The following is a 12,729-nucleotide window of genomic DNA, read 5'->3' on the forward strand; positions in this document are numbered from 1 at the left end:
TTGAAGCATATTTTTACAAAAAAATCTATCAGGGTCAGAGAAACTATGGAGTTACATGACATCTACTGACGGTGGGGAGTATCACAATTCAGGTTGTGCTGAGAGATTATCTTCCTCACCTATAAATATCTGCATGTGGAAATATTGTGGCTCTGGCCTATGAAACTAGAAACCTGGTGCTGAGGTTCCCTAGTCAGTTCTTACTCTTGCCAGGGATTGGATGGGCAGTGGTTGGGCCCAGGAGCTAGTGTTCGATTTAGCTTCCTTCAGGTTGAAGGATGATGCCAGCAGCCTGCTTCTAGCCCTGCCAGAGAGCAGCCTACAAGAGATTTGTGGGCTGGATTGGACACAGGAGCAAAACACATCACTGTCTTTCTAGCAGAGGAGTGCTGCTCACTCTCACAAGCCAGAAGTCTAGCATCACTCAGATAAAACATTGCACTCACTGTTTCTAGGCAGAGAAAATTAGATTCCCAGCATAGGAAAGGGATTATGGTTCTTGCTATGTCAGTTATATTTTGCCACAATAATGCTGCATAAAAACAACCACAAACCTCAGTGGCATATATTAATAGCATTTAGTTTTGCTCCTGCATCTACAGGTTGGCGAGGTGATATTCCTAACCTGGACCAAGCTTGGCTGACCTCAGCTGGGCTCACTCATGTGTTTGTGGTCAGCTGGCAGGGTATCTGGGGACTGGATATCTGGGATGGCCTTGGGTTTTCCGTGTGGCCTCTCATTCTCCAGTAGGCTAATCCAGGATTGTTCATCAGGTGATGCGAGGTCTAAAAGAGCAAAAGGATGCACTCAAAGCCTGTTGAAGCATTGGCTTGGAACTGGCAGGCCTTTACCTTCTCTGCATTCTGTTGACTGAAGCAAATTACCAGGGCAACTGAGATTCAAGGGGATGGAAGAGCTTCAAAACCACATGTAAAGGGCATGGATTCAGGAAAGGATGGAGAATTGGAGCCATTTTTGCAATCAGTTTACCATACCCAATTGTGCATAAAAGTTCAAGGTAAAAGGCTAATTTATTGCTAAGTGATCCATGATAAGCCAGTAATTCAGACTAGACTTGTGTAAGAGGAATCAGTACTTCTGTGTCAGTCCTTCCTGGACTGAATTTGTAGACTGGTCACCTCCTGATATAGGCAGAGTTTGTCTTCAGTATCCTGCTCAGCTGTCTTTGATCCATCCTTTAATTATTTTCCACTTTTCAAATCTGCTCTTCAGCAGTGTTTAGGAAAGAAGCTTATAAATTATTTCCCACTGGGGTAAAAATGGCTGATAAAGGCAAAATTCATTGAGTCTCACTGTGCCTTTTCATTGAGTGAACCAAAGAGAATGGAGTCCCAGGTGTAGAGTTTTAGGCATTGGGCAATAAGTTGGTGCTGGGCAACAAATGTCCTCCTGGAATTGTCCTCTCATGGAAGAGCAGGGCTCTTCTGTCAGATATCTGGATTCTGATGGAGCTAAAGGCTCAGTAGATGAATTGGCTTTGGCAATTTACTTGACCTCTTTGAGCTACTGTGCCTTCATCAATAAAATAGGAATAATTATATATACTTCAAGACAATGTAGAGTTCAATGAGGTAACGTAATAGACTCTTTGCTGTACCTGGTAAAAAGTAGACTCACAGCAAACTTCATTCCTCTGTCACCCCATCCCATATGACCCGCTACCTTTGGCTCAGTGTAAAAGGTTAATTCTATGGTTTTGGATGAGAATCACTGCCAGGGTAAGAGGGAGCAGCAGATCTATACTGGGTATCTTTCTGTTGGCCCTCATTGTGTTTACTGGTCATTGAGGATATGAATATGCCTATGGAATGGTCCCTGCTAGTGAGGAATTTATAATTTGGTGGTGCTTAGGAGTGAGACTGAGAACTTGAGCCTTTAGCTAAAGAGTTAAATGTCCCATCTCTACTCACTGACTTTTCCAAGACCTTCACCAAGAACTGATTGTCTAGAGAACAAAATGCCCCACAGTGAGAACTGGCAATGTCCATTCATGGGTTCAGCAAAGGGCAGGGCCCTAGAGATGGAAAAGGAGATTTGTTGGATAAACATGAGTGAATAAGATAAAGCTCCTAACAAGATGCCTGGTACACAGCAGGTCGTCAAAATGATAGCTGTCTTCCTCTTTCCTGTATTGGCCTCAGCTGAGACTCAGGAACATCAACTTTGGTCCCAGTATCACTAATTAAAAGTTAAAATGTGCCCAATCATTCAAACAACTAAATTGTGGGTTCTTTGAGGGCAAAAATTTTTATTTTCTTTTGTATGCCTTTGAAGCCTGCTTCACATATACTTTTTTTTTTTTTAAAAAAGATGTATTATTCTAAAGGATAGCATGAAAGTTCTTTTGTAGTGATGAAGCAATTCTGTATTTTGATTGTGTTGGTTGTTATACATGTGATATAATTGCACAGAACTGTACATACACGCATATACAAATACAGGTGTGCAAAAATTGGTGCAATATGAATGAATTCCATAGATTGTACCAATGTCAATGTCCTGGCTTTGATATTGCACTATAATTATGTAAGATGCTACCATTGCGGGGAGCTGGGTGAAAGTACACCAGACTTCTCTGTAGTATTTTTGAAACTTCCTGCGAGTCTATAATTAATTTAGAATGAAAAGCAGTTTTTAAAAAAAGATGTATCAGTATTGTCTATGTGCTCTTTTAGGAACTGTTGTTACCTCTTCAGTATAACTTAATCTACTGTTTACATATCTTTCTCTCATGAGGACAGGAACCCAGTCTTGTTTACTGTTGTTTTCCAGGTCCGGCCTGGCATTCAACAAATAGTTATCAAATTATTGAATGTGCCCCTTAATAAATGGATGAATGAATAAATGAATCTCCCTTTTTGAGGAATCTAAGACTTGACTTAATAATTAAGGCCAATTAACTAAAATTAGTTAAGGCTACTTGCCCAAGTTCGTAGTTGTTTAGTGGTGCTTTGAGGGTTTACCGCCTCCACTACTCTATACTGTCCAGGAAAGGACTATGTTAGGAAGGCAGGTCAGTCACACGATGTCTAATGACTGTGATTTAAAATGGAATGAGTGCTCGTCTTGACTGTTCTCCGTGGGACAATATTTATCTGAGATTAAAGTGAAGCAAACAAAGCCATACTCACACTGTAGATTTCCTCTTCCCCCAGAATGGTCTGTGTTTATCTGTAGCAGCAGGACGAGATTACCTGATGTGGGGAGAACACCACAGAAGAAAAGCTTGCCCTCAGGCTCCACCAACTGCCACTGCTCATGCAGCGTCATTTGAATATTTCCCATTTTGCTTCCTATCCACAAAACACTTTGTGGCCATTAACTAATTATTCTTCTTGATCAGAGTTGATAGCTGTCCAGTGCGTTGCCTTTAAATATTTAACTATGTCCAGAAATGAACAAGAAAATCTCCAAACTGGCTAGGCAAGCACATGATATCATTAAATGCCAGATAGCACTTTCCATTTTCCTCTAACCAGGATTATGTTGCTTTGGAAAGCAAAGCCCTGATAGGACAGAAGAAGCAATAGGAAGCACTGAAAGATTACCCCGTGATCATCCTTCTCCCAGCTTAAAAGCCTTAGTGGCTTCCCCTTGCTCTTAAAGTGTGAATTTCTTGCCAAACCTCACAAGGTCATAACTTCCCCGGTCTTTGCTTCCAGCACCAGGCTTTTCCTGTGCCAGGCTCCCAGCTTTTTCCACACTTTGGTCACATTGGTCTTTTCTGGCTTTCCACATTCACCTGTCTCTTCCTACCTCTGAACCCTTTTCCTGCAATAACCTTCCTCCTTTTCCTTCCCTTCTTACCGCCTTCTCTGACTTGCCATTCCCAGCTATAACAGTATGTTTTCAGGAAAGACTTTTCTGCCTATCCTGGGCTAGATTTGCATATCCTATTTTACTCCCTCAGAGCACTTGATATTTCTTTTTAAGCCATTATCATAATTTTATTTCAACAAAATTAATTCTATAATTAGCTGTTTATCGTCTGCCTTTTCCTCAATACTGTAAGCTCCATGAAATTTTGTGGCACTAGTACAAACAATAAGTATTTGCTGAGAAAATTAATTAGTGAATGAACCAGTGAATTAATATTATGGATTAAGAAATAGGGTGGGAGGAGGTGGGTAATGACCTCCGAAGTAACATTTCACACATCCTTTTGAGCTACTGAGTCAGCTACCTATAGAGGAATTAAAATGCTTCCCCAGTGAATGCGTAAATAGATACGGTCCATCCAGACAATGGAATATTACTCAGCACAAAAAAGAAATGAGCTATCAAGCCATGAAAACATGGAGGAAACTTAAGTGTATATTACCAAGTCAAAGAAACCGGTCTGCAAAGGCTGCATACAGTATGATTCCATCTATATGACATTCTGGGAAAGGCAACACTAGGGAGACGGCAAAAAGATCAGATTGCCAGGGGTCGGAGGAGTGGAGGGATGAACAGGCAGAGCACAGAGCATTTGTAGGGCAATGAAAATACTCTGTATGATACCATACTGATGGATACATGTCTTTATACATTTGTCCAAATATATGACACCAAGACTGAACTGTGAACTATGGACTTTGGGTGATTATAATGTGTCAACGTAGGTTCATCAGTTGTAACAAATGTACCACTCTGGTGGGGGATGCTGATAATGGGGGAGGCTACGCATATATGGGCACAGGGGATATATGGGAAATCTTTCTACCTTCCCCTCAATTTTGCTGTGAACCTAAAACTGCTCTAGAAAAATAGTCTTAAAAAAAAACCTATTGGTAGTTGCTCCAGAGACTGGGGAGAGGGCGGAATGAGGACTAGCTGTTAATGGGTATGGGGTCTCCTCTTAGGGTGTTGAAAAGGTTCTAGAAATAGAGATGATGGTTGCACAACCCTGTGAATATACTGAATGCTATGGAATTGTACACTTTAAAATGATTAATTTTATGTTGATGTTATGTGAATTTGACGTCAATCAATAATAATAACAAGGGCTTCCCCAGAATCTTTTCTACCAAAAATGGCCCATGAAAACAGTAGTGGCCTCATGCTATTGTATATATGGAGGTGAAGTTAACCTAAAATTTTAAGAGAGAATTAAGAAAAGAAAAATGCAGACTATCATTGTAAGCAAATGCTGTGTAGTTTCAGAGCTGCTGGCCTATTTCTCAAAGAATGAATTAAATGGGCTGACCAATATTCTCACGTATAATTTTCTACTCAGTAAACTAGATAATCTTAGTTGTAGGAATATAGTTTTTTAACATGAGTCTCAATAGAGTTATTTTTATTTTGAATGAGAAAAATATAAAGCATATCAATTTTAATTTTTCTTGAATTGGCACCTGTTTAAAAAAGATTTTCCCCTAAACTATGTAGTCTTAATGTACTTATTTCTTCCTCACGGCACCTGCCTTCTTTCCAGACTCACTTTGCATCTTAGAAATCTTGCACTGAGTTCTATATAGGGGTCACCTGTGTCGCTGAAATTCTTTTCTTTCTTTTCTAACTTCTATGCATTTTATCTTCCTTTCTAAGTCTTGAAAAATCCCACAGAAGATTTTTATGACAGGAGTAGATCCTTCTCATGTTTATGCCAGCTTTATTTCTGAAGGCCTACATCAACTGGAAAAATATAAATGGAAGCATGGATAATAATATTAACATATACGGATGTCTTAGTCAGCTCAGGCTAACACAGCAAAATACCATAGACTGCGTCGCTTGAAGAACAGACATTTATTTTCTCACAATTCCAGAGGCTGGAAGTCCAAGATCAAGGTGCCACCTGGTTAGGTTCTTCATGGTTAGGACACTCTTCCCAGCTTTGTTCTTGCTGTGCCCTCACATGGCCTTTCCTCAGTGTGTGTTTGGGGAGAGAGAGCTCTCTTCCTCGTCTTGTAAGGCCCTCAATCTCATGGGATTAGGATCCTACCCTTATGATCTCACTTAATCTTAATTACCTCCCAAAAGCCCTATCTCTAGAAACAGTCACATTTGGGGTTAGGACTTCAACATACAAATTTTGGGGTGACACCATTCAGTCCATTCAATGGATAAGCATTTAAAATTTCCCAATGAATTCTCATTACATTCTTTATGTGGCTTTACTTCATTATATATTTCCAAAGCATTCACATACATTATCTCATTTGATTAATGATAGATGTTTCTGCATTTCAGGTTTCAAAACAGTGGGAATTAAGAGGTAAAAATGACTTTTTAAGGTCACATGGCCAAGAAATGGCAAAGCAGGGACTCGAACTCAGATTTTCTGATTCCTGATCCAGAGCTCTTTTGTCTGCATCCGTGTTCCTCACTCTTATTTGACCATAGAACCATTTTTTCTTGGAATGTCAATTATACCCTTAGGAATACATTTAGGCTAATCTCTGTCTAATTCCATAGCTGTGGAATGTGAGGAAAGAGGCTGAACTAGAACTCCCCCAGGAAAATGAACACCCAAGAATCATTGATTGCTCAAGGACCATGTTCTGTCTTAATGAGAAATTGGCAAATCTCTTTCTAAGAGCTCATGTTGTATATTAAGAGTTGGCATCGTTAGCTGGAAGATATGATTTGTGGCACTGAGAAGACCTTTCTTTGTTCAAAATTATCTTCTTTTTACTTAGCCATGCTGCGGACATTCCACCAGTGAAAATGATTCCATCCTATTCCAGCACTTCATACACAAGGGTCCCTTTAATCTCTACTGTGTCAATGAAAACCCTGTAACTGCCCTGAAATGCTGCTGCTTCCCTTCATCCTTTCCCTTTTCAACCAAGGCTCTTGATCACCTACCACATCTGCCTGGTTTTATTAGTCTTCTGTAGATGGATCCCATCATTTCTTTCCAATTTTAATTCTCACCACTTCTCAGCACATCTGGTGAATGTTCTGAGTTACATATCTTTGTTCAGGGCAGAAATTTCCCTATGAAGAACGCTTGGGATTTCATTAATGCCTAAGCCCCCTCACCTCCCAGGGCATCTTCCCTACTTGAGCAGCCTTTGTCAACCCCTCCTCCTCTGATGCATGCATTGCTTATTGCTTGGAAAACCATGCCTTTTGCCATGTCAGTGGATGTTGGATGACTTGATTCAACAAATCCCACTCTACAAGGAAGAGATCACAGGCAACATCCATCTGATAATGGGTGGCATTGAATTCAGTTTTCTCTGCAGGTGGGTGTGAGGTTCTATAAACTTAATTCACCTACTTACCAAAAAGTTATCAAGCACAGCTATATCTCATGCACTTTACCTTTCACTTGGGATAAAAAGAAAAATAAAAGACAGTCCCTGTGCTCATAGAGCCCAGGAGCCTCGTGTGTGAGACAGACATATAGATGACTAATTTACAATTCATCATGCTGCAGAATCAAGATTCTTCTGTATGGATAAATGCTGTTGATGGCACAAGCCAGATTTTCACTACTAGCTATTTTGTCCATTTACCAAATGCGTAATGGGCTACTACGTTATGCCAGGCATTTTATTAGGCCATAACAACACAGAGATAAGAAGAATAAGAGTCTCATCTTCCAGAAGCTCAAAGTCTTTGTTTTTGAGGCTTAGATGAGTCTTGGTTGCATGGCACAAGTGGTACAGGAATCTTTGAATGCAGATGTTCTAATCTAGAGGCTTGGATCATGAATGTGAAAGGAATAAATTCAGCACAGTTTGCAGATCTTGTCAAGGGATGCAGTGGTACCCATACAAGACACAGCAGAGCACAGTTGTTAAGATCACAGGCTCTGCAGTCAGTCTGGGTACCAGGCCTGTCTCTGATCACTGCTGTGTGACCTAAAATATGTCATGTAACCTTTCTATGCCTTAATATCTTCATCTGTTAAATGGAGATAATAATATCATAGCATTGTTGTGAATATTAAATGAATGAATTTATATCAAGTGCTGAGAACAATGCCCCGGCCTGAAATAAGTTCTCCATAAATGGTAGCTATTGCTATTAGTATCATATTGTGCTTGTACAAGGTTTCCCATTAACAAAAGCCTCTCCAGTGGAGCAGGAAGAAGGCCAATGCCAAAAGTGCTATTAGAGCCTGGTATTCACAGGCACTTTTTCCTTTCCAAATCCCAAAGTGTTTGTGAAATGGGCTGTTAAATTTTGCACTGGTTTGAATATTGGCTTTTTACAAAAGGATTGAGAGCTCTGGATTCTGACTTAGTTTTCTCAGCATCTCCTATATCCTTAAACTCTTTAGTTTTTTACTGGTCTCAGATTCCTCAAAATGGAGAGAAAACAGCTGCCCTCCCTGTGAGACCCAAAGAACACTGGACCTGAAGGGGTGTCTGCCTGTTTCAGCGTCCCTGTCCAGCCTCTGCTCTTCCCACTTGTGAGGCAGAGGTTCAAGGAGACCCCAGTTGGCCTCCAGTTGGGGGCAGTTGGTCTCCTTGTGGGCCACATTCTAGGCTCCACGTGTAGGTCTGGCGCATGCTTGTTTGCCCTGTGTCAGTCCCTCGAACTGGAAATTTCCAAAAGCGATTGAAAACCTACTCTCAAATAAAAGTTATTTCTTTGTGAATAATTGATTATCTCCTATAATTTAAATATTACCTAAATTACTAAATAATTAAATTAAGCATTATGACTGGTTACTAGCTTAGGACCACAGTATAATCCTGGTTTGGGCAGCCAGTCCTGCCTTACCAGGTCAGGGTCCCAGCTCAGTTCCCTTGACTTCTTGATCTTGAGTTGCTTTTCTTTTCTCTTTGCTCCACATGTGCATTCCAGGACACTTCTCATCTCCCTCTGGATTTGCCCAAGGTACAGGTTCTTCTCTCATAATTGCTCTCATAATCTATCCTTAGATGTTCATTTCCTTTGATCTGTGCTATTTCCTGCCTCTTCTGCCCTTGCTCTCCCCGAGCCTTCTGCCCCTCCAGCCCATGCACGCCCCGTGTCTTACCTTCCATGCCTCAGCTTTGCCTCCCTGCTTTGTATTCCATTTGCCTCCTCATGTTCTTCTGGTCTGCTTTGTGACGCTGGGCTTGATCCCCATGGGACTGCGCTTATTTTCCAACCTTCTCTGAGGTACTACTTGGCACAAAGGCTGTCTCTCCCATGTCTATTTGTCCCCCAGGGACAAGGTTTCACTGTCAGACCCCATCCTAGTGACCAGCCCTTCTGGTCATGGATGACTTCTGTTTACTGTACGTCTTTGTCTTAAGGATGGGCTTATTCTTTGAGATGGTTTGAACTAGCTTCCTGAAAAAGGCCTGCCAAAAAAATCCTTACCAAACCAAAGCAAATACTTCATCCGAGATGCCCGTGAAAGATCTTAAAATGACTCCCTGCAAAATGTTGACAGGACTCAAAGGATCCAGGCAGGCCAGATACAGCAATAACATGAAGCCTCCATAACCTATAATCCTTTCTTATCCACTTCCCATGGCTCATAAACTCATTTTGGACACAGAAAGGGATATGTGAGTATAGTTGTTTTGTCCCCATCATATTTTTTTGATGAAAGTTGAGTCAAACTGCACATATTTAATGTGTATAATTTGATGAGTTTGGACATATTTATGTACCCATAAGAATCATATATTTTTTGAAGAGTCTTTCGGGGAAGAGGGAGAAGCAGAGAAGTAGAAAAAATCTTTGAAGAGAAAAATGTAAGCATCCTCCATTTGACTCTTGGCTCGGAAATAGAATTTCTCAGCTTTGGAGAAAGTATCCAGTGTCCTGACTTTGCATTCTTTCCAGTAGGAAAAAATGTACATTCACCATATGGACCTAAGCCTAATAAAGGAGAACAATGGAATTGTAAGAATGGCTACCAATGTTTTGAGCACTTATGTACGTGATAGTGTCACTGGGCTTATCTTCTTGTGGAAGTTTAAATTTTACTTGAAAGACTGCTGCCACTCTAGCTGTAAACTTAGATCCTCTCAGTTGGCCTTGAGTAGTCAGCAAGGCTTCTGGGTACTAAGGGCAGAAATCTGATAGTCTGCCAGCAGGCAGGACCCGTCTGTGCAGCTCTGCTTGTTCACAGTTGGGGAAGGGGCTGGCTGGGCTGGCTTACATTATTCTCATTTTGTCTTGTCATTTTCCTTGGGGTGCAGTATCCTGCATTGTGATGCTATGATAGTGACTTAAAGCCCAGGTTCCCAGTATTGTGGTTGCCAAATGCACTATCCCCAAGATGTTAAATCAAGGGAGAGTGACTACACGATTGGGAGAAACTTCTCTTTGCGGGTTCTGAGACTGACACTAATCCAAAGGCAGCTGTAGGCAGCTATTTTGGATTTGATGCAAATGTGAATCACAGTCTGTCAGGCACTCTCTGATTGTGATTGACATATTTACTGTTGACAATACAAGGTGAACCCTGCAGTCCTCTTAGATATGTGGCCCTTTGCCTCAAGACAAGGTTCGGGATGAGAATGGAATGTGGGATTTTGTTCCAGATGCACATCTGCCTGGGCATTTTTTTTTAAAACCCCCTTGAGAATTCTCCAGGCTTCTCTTGACTGACAGCTAGCACAGAAGTCTTGTCATCTAAACATATAAATCTTCTGGCAACTGGCACATGTGTTGTTTATGGAAGGGGTCTAAGATCTCGAGTGTGATGACTCTTTGTAGCTATTTGTTCCTTGTACCATCAAGATTCTTTCTAAGTTTGGGTTGTTCATTGACCAATAGATAATCTCTGACCAGAGCTGATGAGAAGGGCACCAGTTAGAAGTCACATTCTTTCAAAATTTCCGATTTCTTTTTTTTAATTGAAGTATAATTGACATACAACATTATATTAGTTTCAGGTATACAATGTGATTCAATCTTTGTGTATATCACAAAATGATCACCGCGGTAAGTCTAACATCCGTCACCATACGTAGTTAAGGATTTTTTTCTTGGGATGAGAATTTTAAGTTTCACTCTCTTAGCAACTATCAAATATGCAATGCAATATTATTAACTGTTATTACCATGCTGTGCATTAGATCCCCATGACTTATTTATTTTATAACTGGAGGTTTATACCTTTTAACTCCCTTCACTCGTTTTGCTCCCCGCCCCACCCCCTGCCTTTGGCAACCACCAATCTGTTCTCTGTATCTATGAGGTGGTTTTTTTGTTTTTGTCACAAATGATAAGATTTCATTCTTTTTTGTGGCTGAATGAAATTTTATTCAATATACCGCATTTTCTTTATCCATTCATCTATTGATGGACACTTAGCTTGTTTCCATGTCTTGGCAATTGTAAATAATGCTGCAATGAACATAAGGGTGCAGATATCTTTTTGAATTAGTGTTTTCAGTTTCTTTGGATAAATACCCAGAAGTGGAATTGATGGATCATAGGGTAGTTCTGTTTTTAACTTTTTGAGAACTTCCATACTGTTTTCCATAGTGGCTGCACCAATTTACATTCCCACCAACAGTGCACAAGGATTCCCTTTCTCCACATCCTCACCAATATTTGTTATTGCTTGTTTTTTTGATGATAGTCGTTCTAACAGGTGTGAGCTGATATCTCATTGTGGTTTTGATTTGCGTTTCCCTGATGGTTAGTGATGTTGAGCACCTTTTCATGTGCCTGTTGGCCACCTGTATGTCTTCTTTAGAAAAATGTCTATTCAGATCATCTGCCCATTTTTTAGTTGGATTGTTTGGATTTTTGCTATTAAGTTGTATGAGTTCCTCATGTATTTTGGATATTAACCCCTTACCAGATATATGATTTACAAGTGTTTTCTCCCATTTAGTAGGCTGCCTTCTCATTTTGTTGGTGGTTTCGGAAGTCACATTCTTCAAACCATGGTAACAAAGGCTGGTCCAGAGAGGTGTTTTTTTTTCTACTTGGCAAGGCCCAGTATTCTGGCCAATCTAGAAGTTTGCAACATTGCATTCCTCAGGACACATGGTTTGCAGAATGTTAATAGATGTAGAAAAAGAACTCTGAAGTCAAATAAATTTGGAATACTCTACTGCCCGTGATAATCTCACTCTTGGCGAGTCCTGATGCATAATAGAAGTTTTGAGAAGCTCTGCAGCTTTCAAGCACATAACCCCAAGTAATTGATTGTGAATACCTTCCAATAGCATCTATTCATATTCATTAACAACTATTAACATTGAGTAGGACACATTTTCGGAAGTACTCACATAGTAAAAAGGCTCTCATTCCCTGAAACATGGTTTCCCAAATGTGACCCAGCAACTCTAATTGTGGGAAGAGAGGAGAAGAAAGATGTGGGGCTTGCCTGGAAATGCAGGCAGGTGCCTTGTGAGCAAGTGAGAGGATAGCTGGTGATTTAGTGGCCATGCACTTATTCTGCAATCTCAGCTCAGGTCCTTCCTGCCCATGCAATTTCTTTGGTGACCCCATCCTCGAGGCACTTCTATGTATTACTGATACCACTCTGGCTACTTGGTTACACTGCACTGAATCCTATAATCATGATAAGTAAACATTTGAAACCACCTTGAAAAACAAAAACTCCAGCCCTTATGTTTTAAGTGATGGAGAACCAGAGTAGCTATTTTAAGGGTTCTTTACATGCATAGATCACTTCACTACATTTTTGTCTGCATGTGGAATTACTGGGTACGGGGGTATGAAGACTTTTGATATGTATTACCCAAATTGTCTTTTAGAAATTTTTACCAATTTACACTTCCACTGGCTGTGGATGAAAGTGACTCTCTTGGTCGGTGGGATATACGCTCACCTATATT

The sequence above is a fragment of the Equus quagga genome, chromosome 16, assembly GCF_021613505.1.
Source record: "Equus quagga isolate Etosha38 chromosome 16, UCLA_HA_Equagga_1.0, whole genome shotgun sequence".
NCBI classification, from domain to species: domain Eukaryota; kingdom Metazoa; phylum Chordata; class Mammalia; order Perissodactyla; family Equidae; genus Equus; species Equus quagga.